Source organism: Crocodylus porosus, unplaced genomic scaffold (assembly GCF_001723895.1).
Source record: "Crocodylus porosus isolate Cpor-Errol unplaced genomic scaffold, CroPor_comp1, whole genome shotgun sequence".
NCBI classification, from domain to species: Eukaryota; Metazoa; Chordata; order Crocodylia; family Crocodylidae; genus Crocodylus; species Crocodylus porosus.
In genome coordinates this window covers 11,765,239-11,787,353 of record NW_017728917.1, presented here as the reverse complement: position 1 = coordinate 11,787,353, position 22,115 = coordinate 11,765,239, and the positions used below count along the sequence as shown (strand labels likewise).

Here is a 22,115-nt window from a genome sequence, read left to right as displayed (position 1 = left end):
TGACAGAAAAATAGCCCAGACGTGGATGATAGAAGGGGTTCATTTATGGCCTCTACTTCAAGAGAGACTCCTGTGGTCACCGCATCCCATTTAAATTACGTGACCTAACCAAGGTCAATGCTGATTAAAATCAATCCACATGTAAAAATCAAATCAACACAAGAAAAAAAAAAAAAAAAGCATGCAAACCCATTAAAGAAATCTCCCTGGTGAAGCAAGTGATAAATGAACAGGCCTTTTTGCACATTACAACCAAATGTTAATATGCCTTGATGCATATGTATACATCCACATTATCATCACGATTGTCTTTATTGTCATCGATTTCCCTTTAGATAGCTCCATCATTGAATGGCCGGAAGTGCTGACCAGTGCCAAATCCAGCAGATACCCCTAAGAGATGAAGCTGTTCAACATTTCTGAAAAGCAGGCCCCACAGTTTGGCATGCCTCAAAATTCGGTATCACTTAGTATAGCAAAAAAAGGACTAAATGAACAGGAAGATATTCTGAAACTTGAAAAAAAACCCTATGAAATCTGAGTTACTTAATCCATTGCACATATAAACATATGACCTGCGAGAGGGCCATGTTTAACATGCCCCAGCTGGGTACACCAGTCTCCAAAAAACAAATTCCTGGTGTGTCCCAAGAGCCACCTTAGAGACAGCTTCTCATTTTGCCTTTCCAAGTGGAAAGGTCAACAGAACAAATAGGTTTGGGATGTAATGGGGAAGCAGTTGAGCTGATCTATTTTCAGTGCCATGACAAAGAAAACTAATTTAGTGTTATAATTAGAAACAGGGAAGGAGGGAAAAAAGCTCATTTTCCAGCAGTTCTTCTGCTGGCATTTTAGCTGTGGTGCTGGTTGAGCTGATCAACTCACAGCACTGGAGAAGTGAAACCCCCCCATAAATTTCGTATTGTCATACATGGCTAAACTGATACAGGCTGAACAATGTAGCTTCCCATGTTTGAGAACTCGATGCTTCGAGGTGACCCTCGCAAAGGAGCTTAGAAAAACTGGCTTGGTAAAAAGAAAAATAAATGTATGGGATTTATTTTACTGGCAATCCCAAATTAGTTCACATGCACAGACCTCTAAATCAGTTGATATCAGCCGTGTAAGTGAAGCTTGGATTTTTTATATGCTTCCTGTTACTCTTTTAAAGGCTGAAAAATAAACATTTCTTCATACTCTTCTTCACTTAACGAAATGACAGCATCCATATGACACTCCCAAGATAGATACTTAAAGAATGTAAGTTAAATTCTTTAAAGAACTAAAGAAATTTTTTAATTGTTAATTTGCAACTGAAGAATTTTTTTGTTTTTGCAAAAATCTTGCTGCTCTAATAAAAGATATCATCTCTACGACGAGTCCTGATTGCCTTTCAAGATAGGAACATATTTTGACAAAGGGTTGGATTTATTTATTTTGGCTGCCTTTATTTTAGCATCTCTGCTTGTGCATTGCCTCTCAGTGTTGTAAGCAAAGGAAGACCATGGCTGTAGAAACAACGGGCGGGATCCTCAGTCCCCCAAAGGCCTTTTTGTGCATCTGTACCAGCAGAGGTGAGCCCTGGGAGAAGGGAAATGTTACCCAGGTCTCTTGCAAGATCTCCTTAGCATTGCCAGGGGCATGTAAAGAGGCCACAAAACAGAGGAGAACCCAACCCAGCATTTCATAGAGTTTCCTTCCTGCTGGAAAGTGCCAGTGGTTATTTGCATTTAATTCTCCACCTACAATGAGGGAGTTCAAGTCAGCCCAAGACCATGAAACCTGCGCAGCATTGCATACCCATTCGTCTGAACAGGAAACCCCCTTCAGAAGCAAAGGCCGACATGTTTCCGGTGAAGAACTTGAAAAGGAGAGTTAAGGAAAGCTGCACACAAATGGAGACGGGCAGGGGAAGAACCCAAAAAAGTTTGGGAAGCTGCCTCACCTTATGAAGGTGTCTCTTCATAAGGATAAAAGGTCTGTTCTCGACTTACGGTAGCTAACTCCAGGTAAAATCCTAGCAAAGATCAGGCAGCTTGCAGGTGCTAATTAAAAACCTCGTTCGGCGTGGGTTTTGGAACTGGGTCCCCGCTGGGCCATACCTTCATATGTTCCTACTTCAAGAAGGGTCCCGCTCTGCTCAAGCTCCAGAAACTCCTGCACAGTCAGGAAGTTATAGTCCACACCAGGCACTTCTCCTTCTCTTGGAGGGCGGGTTGTGCCTAAAGGGAGAAAACCAAAAGTTAGTGCTGTGGTTGTACCATCAGGAATGAAGCAGGAGCCTGAGATCTCGTTCAGGGAAATGAAGGCATCAGGACATTAATTCTGCCATAGCTGCTAGGCAGAAAGAAACCCAAGGGGTCCGTTCAGACTCTAGACCTGCAGCCCAATGGAAATACAAAAGGGAAGGTACAACGCTGTATGTCCAAAAAACTTGGTATTACCCCACTGTTTTACCTTCCTCTGTCTGGGCTACGCCAGGTGAGCCTGTTTGAAGAAATCTCTTCCATCACAAGCAAAGAGACATCTGCCGGCATTTGGTGCTCAGGAAGGCATCAACAATTATCTGACTGTTGCCAGCGTAGGATCTTATTTTACTTCCTCTCATGTGAAGTGACAAGAAAAAAAACCCCCAACCCACATCTGAATGCTACACAAAATATATCCCTAGATAAGGAGCCTTTTTTTCCAGCTCCTATTATCTGGAGCAGTTTCCATGCATCTCTGCAACTCATCAGCTCCTTTCACATTTCAGCTGAATATCCCCTTTCTCTCTTGCCTGTAGCTCTTATTTTATCTTTATTATTGCTAATATTTTTCACTGGGTACTGGAAAAGGTTATGAAATGCAAACTAATGCACATGCATATGCACAGACCACACACTATAATGTGGATATAATATATAAACAACTGGTAAGATGAATTTGCCTGAACTTTCATTCATCTCATTCAAGAAACATGCCTCATTTTAAACAGTCATCTCTGAAACCCACACACTTTTTAAAAACCAGGGTTTGGTTGGTGTTGTTTTTTAAACCTGCAACAGAGTAAGATTACTAATTTAAACACTCAAGAAGTGTTTGAAAACACAAGACGGTGAAGCTTCTCAAGGTATACACCCCTCTTCTTCGTTGCATGGCTCCTGCTACCCCTCTCCCCTTGAGCCCCACAGTGCTCTGGGATTCCTGCCACTGTGGACCATGGTGCTGGTTGCTACTGGGCACGTCTACACGTGCACTTTAATGTGCATTAGCCTATTTTACTGCGCATTAAGGTGTCATGTCAAAAATTGTGCTAATATGCAAATGCACAGTAAAAACAGGCTATTTGCACAGTGGGTGCCACTTAAAAAAGCACGTGCTTTTTCTACTGCGCATTACAACAGCCTAATGCACACTTATTTAGTACCTCACATTAGAGATACTAAATTTAATGCACAGTAGCAAAACTGCATTAATGAATGTGTAGATGCACCCGCTGTCACTTACACTACACTTAAATGTGCCAGTGGTCACACCCTCCCCACTCATTCATGTGGCTATGACCTTCAGATTAGATTTAATGATTGCAATGCTTTCTTTGGAGGGGCTAACCTTAAAAGCACATTGAAAACTTATTATAACATCATAGACAATGAGGGTTGGATGGGACCTTAGGAGGGCACATCTAGTCCAACCCCCTTGTCCAAGCAGGACCAGCCACAACCACATCATCCCAGCCAAGGCTTCGTCTACCCGGGTCTTAAACACCTCCAAGGATGGAGAGTCCACAACCTCTCTGGGTAACCTGTTCCAGTGCTTCTCCACCCTCCTAGTGAGAAAATTTTTCCTAATATCCAACTAAATTTCCCTTACTGCAACATGAGCCCATTGCTCCTTGTTCTGCCATCTGCCTCCACTGAGAACAGCCCAGCTTCATCCTCTTTGCAACACCCCTTCAAGGATTTGAAGGCTGCTATCAAATCCCCCCTTGGTCTTTTCTTCTGCAAACTAAATAAGTCCACTTCCGTCAGCTCTCCTCCCAAGTCACATCCTCCAACCCCTGAACCATTTTCATTGCCCTCCACTGGACTCTTTCCTATTTGTCCACATCCTTTCTGTAGTGGGGCCCAAAACTGGATTAACTTCAACTAGCATAGCCCATTTCTTCACTACAATTGATCCATATTGATTCTCCATGAACCACATTGGATTCCTTTTTGCTGCTGAGCAGTGCAAGCATTCATAGCTTCAATCTTCAATCTAGATAGCTTGGGTCTGGTTATCGTCACCGAGAGGCTGAACATCTCCTCAAAGGCTGAAAGTAGCAGGGACGCCGCTCTCTGGCACGATCACAAGAGGAGTGGGAGCAGGCCTCTCACACTGATGCTTTATCATCTCCTAAATCCCATGCAGCCTATTTGTTTGCCCGTCAGAGCGTGACTCAAGTTAGTCCTTTCAAGACCCTCCTTCCCTTTGCTGAGGTAGCCAGTTCTGCCGTTTTTTTAAAATCACTGAGTGATTAACTGATATCTATCGATTTCTGTTCAATTGTGTTCACTTCCTGTAAGTGGCCCCCGGAGGCCAAGGGAATTCGGTACACGTGAAAAGGGATAGACTGGCGGCTTCACAGATACCACAACAAATGCAGCTTCAGGAGGAAGGGCAGTGTGGGATGCTTGGGGGCATGTGCGCAAGCTGGCCTGGCAGCTGGATCAGGGACAGCTTTAAAGGTATAGAAAACTACACATGACATTTAACCAGGTATGACTTGTCAGTAGGACGCTTCCTTCTGGAAGGTATCTGTACCTCAGCAAGTGCACCCTCTTCTGTCCTCTATACTAGGCTGAATTCCATGACTGCACTTATACAGGGGTTTGGCTCTTAAAAAACTTCAGGGAAGATCCCAGCTTCTAGGGAAAGCTGCTAGCGAATAAATTTAGCCACTTTACTGGCAACCTGGCAGAAGTTTTTGCATGTGATGGAGAAATAGACAGGGTTTTACTCCATCTCCTTGACAGAGAGCTCCAGAAATCACTCTGGAGAAAGCCACGCTCCTTATGTGTTACCCGTTGATGATCTGCATTGGGACATGCTCATTTTCATTGCCCACCTGAAGGTCCTTACCCAGAAAAAAAAATGGTCACAAGCAATTTCATTCATATTAGTCACCATCACACCTCTCCCCTACTCATGGTTTGCCTTTATCACGGTGCAAATTCTCTGTTCTTGGACTAGATCCTTGGTCCGTCAGGGCATGGGAAGGTGAGGACAAGGATGAGGGTGTTTAAGGCCTGAATTCTCAAAAATTATTTAGATGCTTAATTCCTCCCTAGGTTTCATAGTTTCATCGATGTTAGGGGCTGGAAGGGACTTTACAGCTCATCAGGTCCAACCCCTCTACACTTGGGCAGCAAAGACTGCCGGGGTCAAACAGGTGCCATTGAAATCAGAGAGGTCAGGAGCCTGGAGGTGCCCAAATACCTTTGAGGATGAGGCTTAAAGTCATCTTTAGACTCTCTGTATTCATGACTGAAGCCAAGTTTCTATTCCAGATGTTCTGGCAGCAGTGACACCCTCAAAGCCATGTGCTGCCTAAAAGTAGCCTGTGTGCTACCACAGTTCCTCCTCTTTCCCTTGGACACGGGGTTAGGTATGTACAGGGCGCCGTCCCTACCACATTTGCCCATTGGGGCCGACGAACAGGGGCCACAATGGATCTAAGTCTAAAAAATCTGTCCTTCCATATCCAGTAGGAGCCAACCCAAGTAATCAAGTTTCTCACGCTGAATACGGTGGGTGGCTCTCTGACTGCCCCGTAACTCAGATCCATCACAGATAAGGGGTGTCAACATTAGGACTCGCATCACTTTATCTTCCAAAACAGTGGTTTTCAACCTCGTTTTCGTTTGCGGGGCCCCCTAAAAAGTTTTGAATGGAGGTGCAGACTTCTCTGCATTGCAAGTGTGGGTATACTTTTGATACTTGATATTAAATGATATTGTTCATATGATGAAATGATATTCATCATACTTTTGATGATCATAGTCATCTTCTGCGGACTTAGACATAATCTGCAGGCCCCAGTATTATAATGCCCTTCACTGACTTTCTTTGCTCCTGCAGACAGGATTCATTAACCTTTTCTCCTCCACTCTCTCTTTCTCTTTTTTTTTTTTTTTTTTTGCAACAGTGAAAATGCACCTAAAGGTTTATTATCCCAGCTTGTCTTTTTTTACTGAACAATTCTATCTTTAGTACAATTCCTCCATCCATTTTGATGGGTGTGTGTGCTTCATCGCAGTGTTCTTAATTTCCTGAAAATGTTCAAGCTGGAGAAATCACAGATGTGCTGGCTGCGAGCGCGGCGGTCTCCAGCACACATGGAAAGCATTAGGCACGCCGAGCCATCGTGGAAGACAAAAACATTGCATCATTGAGATGCCATTTGTCACCTCGCCTGGGTCTCCCATAATGAACGGGGGAGAAATAAAACCACACATGTTGGGATATCTTATCTGGGGAGAGACTTTAAAAAAAAAAAAAAAATCCAGGTTGCTATCTAGGCCCAAGATTGCTCTCAGATGCGGCTCTCCTGCCAAGCAATGTGAGCAAGTGTTACTGAATGAGATTCAGAAAGGCAGGGGAAAGCAGAACTCCGCCTCTGCCTTTCTTGTAGCAGAATGACAGGCTGTCGGCTGGACACACGCCTGGCAGATGGCATTTCAAAGAGTTTTCATGAACCATCTGGGATGTGTACAATGATTACAAACCACACTTACAACAAAGCCAGAAGGGTTTCTTCTCGACAGGGGAAAAAAAAAAAAAAAATGAGGAGAGGCACAGCAAACTTTCCTCCGTTTCTCAGTAACAGAGGCCTGCTAAACTTGATCAGCCTTCCTCAGCTCTTGCATGGTCCAGCCAGGAAGGCATGACTAATTCAGAGCATGTGTGCTGAAGGCCATCCCGACACCGTCCCGGTCAGAGACCCACCATTGTAATGCTCTGCTGATGAACTTGAAATAGTCATTAAGTCTCTTGTTATTAATTATGTGCCCGGCGTCAGATTTTTCTTTAGCTTGCATTTCATTGTCTGTAGAGCTGGATGGTCCTGGCTGTGCGAGGGGTTTCGGAAGATCCCTGTGCACTTCTTCTGCGCTACTGGCAGATCCCAACACGGCTGATGGCAGGATGCACCCTGCCCACGATAAGGCGTTCAACTTTAAAACAGGAGCTATTCATATTTAAATATACCAACCTGCTTGACGCTTCTTGCCATTAGACACTCATTTAGCTAATTAATTTGAGCTAAGCCCTCCCGTGCAATTTGCTCAGACCTGCTAATGTTGGGATGTGAAGGCGTGGATGAAGAGGTTATCGACTTCTTGTGCTTGTTACATGCTCCGTAAACTTTTACTATATTTGGCTAAAGTATGCTATATTGTATAAAGGTACTTGGTGACTTTAAACACACAGTCGAACTGCTTGTGCTTCTTTGCAAGAGTATAAGGCATAAGTGAAGTGTCTCAAGAGATCGGCAGCCAACTCGGACAGCGTACCTACAGCAGTGAAAATCACGCATAGATGCCAGCTGTAAACTAGCTAGCTGGGGCACTACTAGAGCAGAGCAAGGGCCCCAAACTTGCCGAGAAATTAGAGAAATACCCAGGCACTGAGCCTGTACAAAGCCCTTTGGTGCTATGGTGCCACCCCACCCCCCAAATAAAATAAAATAAAAATCGAGCTAGCTAGCTTGAAGCTTGCTCAGGGAATGCCTACGTGAGCTGCAACTCAACCGTGGCAGCATGCTTGTAGCCTACGCAAGAATACCACGATGAGGAGTTGCCAGTGAGTCTTCCAAATCTGGTAACCTAGCCATCTGTTTTCAAGACAAATCGGTGCTGCCACTACATCGCTCAACAACCATGTTGACAATTATTCAATGTAAGCCTAAATGATTGTTCATATGAGATCCAGAGGCTGCTTTATCTCCTTATCATTCAACCAGGGCCTCATGTTAAGTTGTTAATAGCCACCGATGCCCTGCTGCTAAATTAATCAGAATCTTGCTTATTGTAATCTAAGAATAAGACTTCAAAGAGCCCATAGTTATTCACTTCAATTATGTTCTCGTTAGAAGAAAACAATTCTCTAGCATTATAACACAATTACTGCGTCTAATCAGTCTTCAGCAAGTCATTCTGAAGTGGATTTTCAGAGGGGCCGAGCACTGGCACGTCACACCTCCCATGCACTGAGCTATTATTTTCATAACTGTCTCACCCACTTGGGTTGCGTTGGTTGTTGTTCAGGTCTATCAGATAGACTAAAGGTGAACCACTGATACACCCCATAAGTGATTTGCTTGAAAATATATTTATTCCCGCTGCCATCAGGCATCTAACTATGGACTTTTCTATTCTCCTTAAGAGCACAGTTGCTATAAAATATTTTTTCCATATTCATCTATGGGGCTATATGCCCCAGGTTGAAGAGGCGATATCAAAAACCTTTCTATGCACAAGGCATGAGCAGTAGCATCATATTACAAAGATTCAAAGCTTAGTTTTGCGACTGGGATTTTACCAGACATCTTCTTGGCAGCAGTGACATTGCCCTAGTCTATATTCTGGGGGCAGCCCAGAAGGGATTTTTTTTTTCTAAAGCAACTGCAGAAAGAGATTCCAGCCCTTTGGAAAAATCAGGGAAAAAAAAGAAAACACATGTTGTTTAAAGGTCACCATCTTCTCTCATGTCACCAGATAATTTGGAAAGTCTGCTTTGCCTTTCCTGCATCTGTCATCTACATCACGATGATAAAGGGAAGGCAGGGCTAGCTCCACAGATCTGCTGATGGCAAGAAGAAAAGTGAACAGACAGAGACAACCTGTTCTCTCTCCAGAAAAGGCAACTCAGTTACTGGCAAGGCTTGAATAAGAACTGATCATCTATGGCATATAATTAGAAATACGCTTTTCTCCACTGAGCACATGGACGCATAATAAAAAGCAATCCATCCGTCACAAATTTGGGGCCCAGCACTTCTCAGTTCATAGGTACCCCTCCAAACGAACCCTACTGGTACTTTTCTTTGGGAACCGCTGGAAGGGGTGGCATTCTGGACACGCTATTACATTCATTCAAATTCACATCTCTCATTTGTGCAGCTGCGTTGTACAGTTGAACTCTGATAACCGACTCTGTAAAAATGACATCAAGGTGTCCATGCCCGTTACAGATCGAATTTGCTGAGCTCACACACCAATTTCCATGCCCCACCCTTCAAGCTCCTTCTTGAATTTCAAAGTGAATCTCTACTCTTTCTTGCTTGTGCATGCTCAAGCGCCACGCTAACCACGATGAGATGCTTTCACAGCTGCATTGAAGATGCAAGCGATTAACTTAGTGGGGCACCAGAGGGAGGATATTACCTGTCTTTAGAAATCAGTTCACGGCCCTGTTCATGGGGTGCACGCTGGAGCAAACTGCAGCTCATTCTCCTTAGCGGCACAGGCAAGGGGTGGAGTGAAAGCTGATGCGACACCACCAACACAAACGCCGCAGCCGAATCCGATGGCACCATCGTTACGCAATCATGTATCAGACCGCCACAGTTCAACGCTATGCCCTTGGATAGTTTTCTTCTGTCATAAAGAGTTGCTAAGTGGGATTTTCAAGAGTTCACATCACTGACCTAAGTCTGAACCTATTTGAGTTGGCAGTAAAAACCTAACCAGGTCTAACAGAAGAGTTTGGTCAAGAGCTCGTGACAATCCCCCTCTCTGCCCTTTAGCCATTGCTACCAGCTCTCCGCAGCCAGTCCCTGGTCTCTCACCAAAGGGTGCCGTCGTTCTTTCTGGTATGATGTGTCCGATCACATCACCCCCTCCTTTCCTCTCAAAGAAGTACTGACTTTTTGAATCCACCCTCGAGAAATGATTCAGCCGAACCATGCAGTGAGTGCTCGGCATTCTCCAACCCTCAAGGCAACAAGTTATTTTTGTCCCTTCTCATCTGTCGGAGGTGCTCATGTGATCTCCACTGCTGTACTATCCGAAAGCTTCACGGTCTCTAACATATTTCAGCTCTGGTGACATCTGTATCCTCATTTACAGATAGGGAGTGGTAAAAGAAAACCCCTATGGGCCAAGCCCTCACCTTGGAGGATTTGTCCAAAGCCACATGAGAGTTCAATAGAAGCCAAAGCCACGTTGCCAGGACAGAGGCTTTAACCACTCAGCCACCCTCCCTTCCTCCTTAATGCTTGACTTGCCCTTTGCCTTGCCATGTGTGACCTATAAGCATTCAGTACACTCGAACAGATCTATAATAAATATTACCACCTGCCAAAAACACGAAGCATTGCAGACATCATCCTCGGACCAAAACACGGTAAAGACACACATCATGTTTCCTTGTGTTTCCTTGGTCGGTCTCTAAGGTGATGCAGCTTTCATCGGATGAACAATAGTAGCAACCACTGGCACCAGCTTTAGTTGGGGCTCATATGACAGCCAGGGAATGGTGGGGAAAAAATGTGTCCCCTCCTCAAAGGCTTTGAGGCGATCGTGGTGCAACTGGGTGCCAGTGGATGCTCAACCTTTTTGTATCAGTACAGAAACACACGTCCCACGCGTTGCAGGCATCACTGCATGAGTTGCACAGAGTTTGGTTTCCTGATGTCGTGACACAGAGGGCTCACTGTGGACTGCAAGGATTTAAAGAAATGGGTTGGTTTCTTGTGACTATATGAGGATAGGTGTACCAAAATAGCTGCACTTCCCCAATACCAAGAAGGTATCCTGCTCATGTAACAGCTTTAAATATGCCACACAACTCTTTGTTAGGTTATTGTGTATCTGAAGCATAATCTCCCAAATTCTCAAATGTGATGAGTATCCAGGTTGAGTCATATTAGTCTAGAGGAAAAGGCAATCAGTTAAGTTATTGTCTCGGGGTGTCCCCATCATATTCGGCAATCAGGATGCATAGTAGAGATGATATCTTTTATTAAACCAACAAGTTTTTTGCAAAGTTTGTGCTGGAAAGCTGGCAATTAAGGACCTTTTTTTTTTTTTTGAAAAAATCTTGTTGGTCTAATAAAAGGTCTCTACTACAAGTTCTGATTGCCAAATGTGACGGGAACACCCCAAGACAATAACTTAACCATGACTACTCGTTTCCTAACTACTGATGATACAACATGGATGATAAGGTTACAAAATGGGCTTTGTTCATCAACTTGACCAAATGAATAGTTTTATGAGTATATTTTTATATTTAATAGAAGTGTGTGTGTGTGTGTGTGTGTGTGTGTGTGTGTGTGTGTGTGTGTGTGTGTGTGTGTGTGTGTGTGTAAAAAAATGGGTAAAGATTTCATAATGAGACCTCACTATAATGTTCTGTTAGTACATCCATCTCAGTAGTGAGGGAAGACTGCCATTTTTTGTGCCCAAATTAGATAAACATGAATTAGCAAGGTGATTATCTCTGTATGCTGTTTTTACGCTTCACATGTACAATTTAAACAGTCATGATAGTTCAACAGCTACAACACACAAAAATGCTCCAGAAATAACAGAGGTCTTTCCAGTGTGGTAACTTTTTTCTTTTAAATGGGCTCTGCATATATTTTTGAAGAGAGATTTGTGTCTATACACCAGTGGCTCTCAATCTTTTTAGATGCAAGGCACCCCTGGATAGACTCATGGCACTGCTCAGAAAATGCCAGCTCTTAGTTTTCACTTTTTTTTTTGACTACAGAAAAATAATAGAGCAATTCTTTGGTCACAAAGAACTCAGAAAGACCTCAACTGTGAATTGCTATATGAAATCTCTGGGTTTATCTTGAAAATTATGTTTGCAAACATAATAGAGATAACACCCCATGACACCCATGAAAGGATCTCAAGGCGCTTTGGTTGAGAATCGCTGTTATAAGCACTCTAATCAGTGCTATTTTAATCAGATGCAAAGCACCCCTCATTAGACTCAAAGCAACCCTTGGAAAATGGCAGCTCTTAGTTTTCACTTGTTTTTTAACTATGGAAAAATAACAGAGCAATTCTTGTGTTGGAAAAAAACTCAGAAAGACCATAACAGGTCAGAATATTTTTAATATTATGAATCCCTATCTGAAATCTCTGGGTTTAACTTGTAAATCATGACCACAGCTCGAACATTGTGTGGTACCCTGCAGCACCTTTGAAAGGATCTTAAGCCATCCCAGGATGCCATGCACCCTGGATGAGAATCATTTCACTAAAGACATGACACAAGTAACAAATGAAAAGTTTTGCTGCATGGCTAATCTCAAATGTTCGTTGAGGCAAAAGAACAAGCAAAAAGATTGCTTCTTGCAAAAGTATATACCAAGTCAGGCACTTTCAGTTTGCTACCAGATAGCCACGTGCTGAACACAACATTTGGGGTTAAAGTAGGTAATACTGGAACATGAACATGCTGTAGTAAAAACTGCACTTAACCTCAAGGCTGCAAAAAGTTTTTGGTCTGGAGATGGGAGAGAATGGTTATCAAGATCCCATACATAACAAAAGGCTGCATAGAGAAACCAGGAGAACTTCGAGCAAAGACAGCAGAGCAAGCAATGCAAGTATAGGTCAGGTAAAGCAAGGTCACCAGCTTTCCAGGAGTACTTAAAGGAATGGTATATTTTTTAAGAGCACTTTTCATCCTATAAAACCCCGGAGGAATTGCTTCATTTGCTGAAAGCTGCGAGATGGAATCTGGAGGTGGAAACGCACGGAACAAGTACTTGAAGACCCGAGGTTATCTTATCTACAAATAAATACATGTTAATCAATCCTCTGGGCATCATACAGGGCTGCTCCAGCAAGTGGCCATCAAGACTGCACAATATGTGGATCTGTGCTGAGGCTCGCTCCACCTCCCAGTGAAATCAGCTAGAGTATTCCAGCTGGGTCGGGTCTTCTGTCCTTAAAAATGGAACGGGTACACAAACCAGTACAGACTTTAGCAAAACAAAATCCCCACCCTTGCTCAGCCATACAGTGGGCAGAAAAACCTGGAAGGAATATTTCTTCCCACCTCTAAAAGCTTCCTATAAACTACTTTCTCCTTCTTAACTGACACTTAAAAAACAAACAAAAAAAAAGGAGTCCAAAACAGGACTAATGGGGTGTGTCTATATGCGTACTTTAATACACAGTAGACTATTTTACTGAGCATTCAAGTATCATATAAAAAACTGTGACATTATATAATGTGCGGTAAAATAGTCTACAGTACATTAAGAGTCATGAAAAAGCATGCAAATGTGCTACTGTACATTAGCACAGTTTAATGGGCATTAATTTAGTACCTCACTTTGGAGATACTAAATTTAATGTGTATTAGAAAAGGCGCATTAATGCACGTGTACAAACACCCATGCTTGCCACGTCTGTTTTGATGATCTTCCATGAAAACTTCTGTTGTAAGACTTATTACAAGTAATTTTTGCTTTCTACGCATAGAGGCACCCACTGGGCTGCTTTCTGATGGTTAACAAGAAAAAATTACTCGTCTCCTCTGCTATTTTCATTTACTTCTAAATAAGTTCAAAGGTCCGAGAAAACGGGACCCATTTCTGACCATGTGACACAGGTCTCTCTCACTGACTTCAATTGCCCCGATCCTTAATTTGCTGTGAAGTCCTCATCATAAAACAACTCACCTACAACTAGATCTCTGTAAAACAATGTCACAAGAGGAAGGTGTCACATGAAACACCTTCAGTTTAACGCTGAGGTCCTGCCTACAGATGGCTGTAGTAACTTAATCTTACCTAACCATGCAAATTTTTTTTACAAAACAGCACCCTACCACACTTCTAAGCCCTAAGTGCAGTTATTTAAAACAGTCTTTTCACTGAGCAACAAATGTTGGAGGTATCTTCTCCACGGTATCCCTTCCCCCGTAGCCCGGAGCAGTGAATGCTATAAACCTAATGGACTTCCAACTGTGATAACTTCATCACACTCGTACAAAGCTCTGCATCTCCCGTGGCACTCCAATTTTCAGCAAGACAGAAGTCTTCTCACTACCAGTCCCTTAGCTGAGATGGCTTTTGCTCACAGACAAATCATCCTATGCCTTGGCTTAATTGATTTATTAAACTAATCTGCTACAAGGAACTGACCAATAAATGAGAAAAGTCACAAACAGCAGGTATAACCAGGGGGTAGGAGCATGCAGTCATGTAACCACATGGATTCACTTGTAAAATATAAGGAGAGGGTTACAACAGGCAGGACATCAAGCCCATTTAGGATTTTATACTCAATAGACACTCATTTTCTTTAGCTGCTATTGGTTTCTCCCATTTTTTATATTATATCAGTAATTGTGTATGCAAAGCATGGCTTATTTTCTTTTATACACACACACACACACACGTATATACATACATACATATACACATATCTATATCTATATATCTATCCATATCTATAGACAGATAGACAGAGACACAGAGACACACAAACACAAAGATGCTTACAACACTATGTAATAGGAAACTACAACAACCCTGACTTCCACTCCATTTCTACCTCTTGAATAGGCAAATATTATATAGTGATGTAAACATCTTCATATTAATGTTATAAGCATCTTCATATAATATTTGCCTATTGAAGAGGCAATAATGGGGTGCAAGTCAGGGTTGTTTTGGGTGTCCTATTACATGAATATTATAATATACATTTCAGTTTCCCAGTGTTGTAAGCATCTTGGTTAGCCAGCTCATAATTCACCAGCTTCTTTGCAGGTGACAGCAAACCATCATCACATTGATAATGTACATACGTTTCTCTACTTACTTTATTGTTTTGTCAGCTGTATACAGATGGCAAGAACTCTACTTCCAGCAACTGTCAATACCAGCAATTTCACATGATGACAGGCTATGAAATGTTTTACTTTGCTGGCCTTGATCCAATAAGGCACTCTATGTCAGATTTCCTAACCGAGAGCACTAATGTTTAGCCTAAATACCTTTTTGCCTCATTTTCCCCCCATTATTCCTACTTACAACCTGCTTAAAACTTTCCAGAGCGTGTAGATTTTGACACTATTCTGTTCTCACAAAATCATTGTTAGATCAAGCCATATATCTACTCATTTCATTATCTTCTTCTCAAGTCCCTTGATTTTAGTTCTGATTCGTTGAATACCTGTTGCCTTGTCAATGCCTTTCCCATACTTGGGAGCCCAGAAAAACACAAGGTCTGTCCCATGCTAGAATGGTATTATTGCTTACCTTCCACGTGCACATATTGCTTTTATTCTCAGAAATAGATACAGCTGTGTCTTGGGATTACTGCTTTTCACCGGTAAGAATTCAAATTAAATAGAGAGCAAACAAAACTCATCACTACCACACGATGGGTTGATGGTCAATAGACCCAAGCCAATGCTTAGCCCACTTCATTCCTTAGTGAACAGATTTTATTAGCTCCTGTTGTTACTGCTGGCCTAGAGGGGAAGAATATCTTTCCCCCTCTCTTATCTCAATTTAGAAATGTTCCTAAGGCACTTGGGCAACCAGCATTGTGTTGGAGGTGTTGCAAAGACATCCCTACAGAGAATGGGTCTCCTGGAGAAATGGAAAGCTACTTTTCTATGCTGTCACCTCACTAAAATGAATACTTCCCCCCTCAAATTTTCCTGAAAACATGAAATCATGGTTACACTTTAAAAAAAAAAAATGGAGATGGGATTCCTTTAATAGACCCATTTAGCCTTGCAAGAGAACCGTGGGATTATCAGTGGAACAAGACGCATTTCCAGGACAAGGAACCTCATATGGCAGATAAAGCTTTATCAAAAAATAAACTTGAAAGTTAAATTCAAGCATTTACTGCCAAAGCAGGAGACATTTATCCTTCAGTAGCTATTTCTAGTTCTCCAAACAACTGATGCAGATGAAGCAATTTAGCTAGATGGATGGCAGGCACAGAAAGCTTAAAAGGTACTCTCTGTGGGCCCAATCCTGCAGACATCAGCCTGCCAAATTACACAGCATACAGATGAACACAATTTTTAACATTTGCAAGGCTGGGGCCTATGTGTGTCTATGTATTTGGGTTAGCTGTGTCTATCTACCGAATAAGTGTAGGCTTGCCATAGCGGTATATCCATGACCCAAGTAATCTATGGCTTAGCCTTTAGCTCCAGCAGCAATTATGAAATCGTGGGCTCCGCAGGACCTCGGGAATACAACACGCCCACTAACATCATACCTGGGATGCTAGGGAAGATCATAAGCCAGATAAAGCATACTTCCAACCAAGACCGGCTGGTGCACTACATCATAGTTTGTGCCACCATAAGCTGCTATCCCATTAGCAGTTACCATTCAAACTACTAAGCCATAAAAGAAAAGAGCCAAGGAAATAATATTGTAAAGAAGTAGGAACTCAGTTGATTAGCCAGCGCTTGCCTCATTCGGATCACTTCATTCCTCAACGGCAAATGATACTATAAAATATTATCTACAGTACTGCTCGTGCCACTACGGCAGCTCATTTTGCTTTACACTTTCTAGACGGATGAGTCACATTAATTATTATTTTTCACTCTGACTGTTAAGCCACATTAGGCAGCTTTTAGAGGTGAAGAGGAAAACACAATTATTAATGCTTCTAAACATTCACTCAGGAAAAAATAGATGTAGGCAGCGGGGGGAAAAAAACTTTGCTGACACAGTCATGAAAAACATTTTGGCCTTACATCTGTTATTCAGAAACTAGACTTCTCCCTATGCGGTAGCTTGGTTTTCATGGTAGCAACTTGGATTGAGCTAGGTCTGTGTTCCAAATAAATATATTTTAAACCCACACCATTAATGTCTATTTAGGAATGAATTACCTGTTTTCTAGGTTTTGTTTTTAAACAAATGGAGTTGTATTAACCTCTTTAATTATATGGCAAAAAATCAGACTGAACTGGGTTTTCCAACAACTCGTTCAGGGTTTTGCTATCTAAAAAGATGGTTTAGATTTGATTCAAGCTCTACTAGTTTAGGGCCAGGGGAAGGCAAGCTCAGAGAGAGATCTGTGTCCAACTCAAAGCTATCCACTCTTTCCTGCCTGCTGGAGCTATTATTCAGAGGACTGAAGACACATGACCATTATGCAGAAAACTGAAGTTTATTTCCTGGATCATCTTCCTCAATGGGGTTCTCATTTATTATTTAAAGTATCTGAAATGTGATCTTCCCTGGGGATCTTACGGGAGTTTGGTCTGCAGATGAATTTGCCCAACCTCTCTGACGGATTCAATTGCTCGGAGAAGACGCCGGTGCTCAGTGTGAACAGGGGTGGGGAGCTGGGCTTTCAGTGCATAATGAATACAGCAGTAAATCAGGGGAGACTTACCCTGGGCTGAGCATATTTCTACACAGAGCATAAGTGCCCAGACGTAAACTTAGGCTGGTTTCTTTCATTTGCACGGAGGTTTTAAAGCGGCAAACTTCCTGGAAGCTTTTCTTATTAGTAAGAGTCACTGGTTAGCCCAGATCCAAGTCTCCAGCGCACGCATCAACATCGTTCAGCACAAATGCTTCAGTTAATAGTGCCAGTCGTGACTTTTGCTGATCACATATCAAATTATACGCTGTCCCTCTAGGAAAAATAAATGGCTTATTGGACCATTCCCCACTCAATGTGCGTGTATATCCCATTGGTGTCGATGGGGTTATTTGTTTAGATGGGAGAAGACACCCATCATGCACAAGTGCTGGAAATATGTACAGGCTTTTTCTTAAAGTGCTGTTTCATGGGGCCCTTCCTCATGTTCCTGTTCTACCTGGAAGTGGCGGCAGCAAATTTATTAAGTTTTGTTTTGAATTTACAAAAGAAAGAAATGAATTCACTTGGGCCAGTATAAATCCCAAACAGATCACATCCCCAAATCCTCAAGTGCAGGGGCTGTTTTAAAATATGGAAATGATAAAATAACTATTTGCTCGGCTTTGCAGCATGTTCTAACCCCTTTCTTGAACCGAATCTTGAACTGCGCCTAATTACTGCACAATTCAAAGCATGCTGATTTCTTCTACACACTGCATATTAAAAAGGGACTGCCATCTCCTGCTGTGAATGAGAGGCTTCCCAAAGACCTGAAATAAAAGTTCAGACCTACCATCTTACAGCCAGGACCCACTCAGTCTACTCAAATCTGGAAAGCCCCGGCACCGCTCCATTCTTTGGTCAGTACATTATGAAAATAATCATCTCCCCAGCCCACAGTGCTCAGGGTACCAGCATAGAACCACTGTCATTTTTGGTAATGTTTGAATACTCAATTTGTTCCAATAAACAGGGTCCTTAGTATATCTGCATAGCAAAGTAAGCTAAGACCCTGCGGCAAGTTGCTTTTCAGACACCCAAGACACAGAGCTGCCTTTTGGTTTTCTACCAGCTCCCTCCACTTTTAAAGCATGTAAGCATTTAGGTGTTATTACAGAGGAACACTCTGGAGTTTTACTTCTCTCAGTTTAGACCGGGGTGGGCAAAATACAGCCCACGGCCCGGATCTGGGTCTTGTCCAGGCCACAGCAGATCCCTTGGTCCCTTGGCCCAGCTGGACTGCCGTTTAGACGGAAGGAGACACCTGTCTCCTGGGCTGGCTGCCACTGCCGCTGGCCCGGGGCCCTGCTGGTATGCTGGGCAGTGTGGGCAACCACTGGTGGTGGCGGCAGCCGAAAGGAGCCGCCTGAAACCTGGGCTGCCTAGAAAGGCATTCCTGCCACAGAGCCATCCCAGCCCCGCTGCATGCCCAGAGGGTGGCAGGATGCTCTGGGCCCGGGCGGTGCCCGATCCGCTCCGATGGGGGTGAGTCTGGAGCAAGCGTGGGGCATGATGGGGCTGCCCGCTGTTAGCAGTGGTGGGGAGGCACCGCAGGATGTGCCGGCTCCAGGCTGTTGTGGGGCGGGTGCTGACCAACTCAAGGGGGCACACAATCCCTCTGCCACAAACCACACCCCCCCACACACAGTCATGCATACCACAAACACCACATTCACCCACACCCTTCCCCTCACACCCCCCCCTCTCCCCCACCACACCTGCAAACCTCTGGGGGGAACCCTGCTCACTGCTGCACACACACATCTCACTATACACACACCCACAACCCCCCCACACCCACACATCCCCAGCCACCCTCCCCCTCCACATGCTCTACAAACCCCATACCCATCCAGACACACAATTACACATCCCCACAAACACTCCCCCCCACAAAACTCCCATACCTACCCACCCATATCCACATACCCCACATACACACATATCCCCATATCCACACACCCCCACATACACACACATCCCCACATTGATAGGTGGGGCACCTGCCAAGGGGCAGGGCTACCTTTGCGGGCCTCGACAGCTTGCCAACCCCATTAAGTGGTTCTCCAGCCAAAATAATTGCCCATCCCTGCCTTAGATGCATACATTAGGAACATGAAGGGAGAGAAAACTAGCAGCTTGCAGGTCAAAATGTGACAGGGAATGTCTTCTTTTTTTGCAGCGGAAGCTGCTGTATATAATCTGAGTTATCTACATGTCTGAAAGCCAGCTCGATTGACATGCCAAAACGTCTGCTCTATCTGCAAGGATTAACGCGTTGCGTCTCTAGCTGTGGGTTAACAGCAAGGTTAAGACTGCACAGGAAAAGGCCCAAGTTACAAACTTCACTAGGAAAAATCTTAACCTATCTGAGCAACTCCTTTGGCAAAGTGAAGCTCCATCCTCAATGCAGCTGTATTGCTGACTTCACACGTATGCCTCTCCTCTAACTGCCTGAGCTCTCCAGCTTCTCAGATGGCACGCAGCTGGTTTGGTGTGATATCCATACCTATGGCTCACTCATTTCAATCACAGCTGAACCCAAGAGGCACAGGGGACACATCTACACCAGAGGCTTACTGCACATTGGCCTAATAACACTGCATAGTAGTGTGTCATGGCAAAAACTGTGCTAATAGCCTGCTGTGCAGTGTTATTAGGCTAATACGCAGTAAGCGTCACTAAATAACTGTGCGCCGGCACTACTGCGCAGTAACTTTAGGTATTGCACATTGAGTTAGTATTTTATTAAGGAAGTACCAAATTAAATGTGCAGTATCTAAGGTGCATTAATGAACGTGTAGACGTGCCCAGGGAGTTGGCCATGGGGCAACAGAGCAGTCATTTTTCTGGTTCAATTCCCAGCCCCCACAGCTTTTATTAAGCCCCATTTAAAAGGCCTCCTGACCTTCCTGTCCCCTCCTCAAGCATCTCCAAGACGGAAAACAGACTCGGCAATAAGCAATTATCTTTCTCACAGTACAAATGTACACAGCTCAGAATGTTCATCTTTCCAGCTGAATGGGGAGGGCGAAGGGGGGGAAGGCAAGACATCACAAGTTTTGCTGCTATAAATATACAAATAAGGAAGTTATGTGGAGTATGAATATATCAGCCCTTCAAGGCTCTGTTATCTATTGCTTCTAATTATAGCGAACAACACTGTAAACACCAGAGGTGATAATGAAGCATAGGCCAACTTGTCAAAACGCATACAGTGCACATTGCATCCATCACTTTGGTGCTTTGTCGGCATTAATTTTAACAACCGGCACTGTGTGGGTTGTAGCCTGACATCATCCGAGGCCTTCGGGGAACACAGTGGGGATAAAACTTGGCTGTAGAGGGAAAACCCCACTGAACACAAAGAATGCTTTAAGAAATGTCAGGCTTGTGACAAACTGCTAAACCTCAGGGATTTCTAGGTTAATGCCAAACTGCTGCCTTTAATTTATGTTCTTGCAATTAAGTGGGGGAGGGGGGGAGAGGGCTGAGACTGGGGGGGAGGGGAGAAGAGGAAAGGGGAATCTCAAAGGACGACGACTGCAAAGAGCAGCTCTTTCAAGTATACATCAGTTATGAAAACTGTGCCTTGTACTTGAGCCTGATTAATTATGCATGCAGGATTTTTACAATTAAATTATTCACTCGTTAAATATGTATTTTAAAATGTTTGATGGACTATAATAGATCTCGAGAAGTTATTTCTGCCCACAGCTACACACACCGTACATTTTGGCACACTTGCTATATGCTGAACACCTGCATGTCCTCATTGCAAATTCCTTGAGGTTCATACACTATTGATCTTTTCACAGCCCCCGCAGCCTCAAAATGCAGAGATGCTAAGTGTAGATGCTTAACAAATTTTAATTGACCAAGACTGGTAACAAGGTTCCCAAACAGAAAAAAAGAATATTTAATGCCTTATGCTCAAACACAGAAGGCAACCTTTAGGCGCTCTGCCGTCTAGTAGCATGCAAAGCTTAAATTAAACATCAGGTTTATGGAGCACAAGCCTGAAGAAGCTGGTTGATCATTATTATTGCTTGGGACGTCTATAACTACTTAAAAACTGATTGCACACATCTGTTACAACTGGATGGAATATGCATACTGTTCCAAGCCAAGTTTGAATTTGAGTGAATTTTTATATGCAAGTTTTAGGACACGGAAGATACAGGATTATAATAGAAATGGCTGACCCGATTCAACCACTGAGGTGCAACCTCGCTACTCTAATTATGTACCGTTGGAGATGATAAACACTGCTGCAAAATGGAGGACTCTGTCGATAATCCATTTTCCTATTAACAACAGCAGGCTTCAGCCAAGGGTTCAGCAAATTCCAGCAAATAAATTGAGTTGCAAAGCCAGGAAGGGGACCATCTCAGAGGGTCCAATTACAATCTCTAAAAATTGCTCAACACAATATTATTTATTTTACTGCCATACACCTAAAGGACCCAGTCGGGACTTGTGTTAAAGGGACACCTAGAAATTACACTTTGAAAGGCATGAAAACAATAAAGATAATGGCCATGATTTTAGTATGCAATTAGTGACTTTAGAGGCACACTTTAATAGATCATAAAGAGGTTCAATGTCCAGAAGAGATGAAAACTGGGATGTTTGAAGTCATTAGTCATGTAAGATATTGTTATAACTGGCTGAAGACCTGATACACCCCTTGCAAAAAATTACCTATTTGTTCTTATGACCAAGAAAGCAAAATAAGGACTTTCTCATTTTTAATTTGTT

At 43.2% G+C, this 22,115-nt stretch overlaps 1 protein-coding gene across 4 annotated transcripts in view; it reads right to left on the bottom strand.

Moving 5' to 3' along the window:
• MAGI1 (membrane associated guanylate kinase, WW and PDZ domain containing 1) overlaps positions 1-22,115 on the bottom strand; it is a 179,706-nt gene that overhangs the window by 92,988 nt on the left and 64,603 nt on the right. For 2 of the 4 annotated variants that reach the window (XM_019536692.1, XM_019536697.1), the window contains exon 1: positions 2,103-2,196. The gene's annotated coding sequence lies outside the window, so the exon portion shown is untranslated. Of the gene's footprint in view, positions 1-2,102; positions 2,223-22,115 lie in introns of those variants that run through there. The other 2 variants (XM_019536694.1, XM_019536693.1) reach the window with 2 other exon arrangements.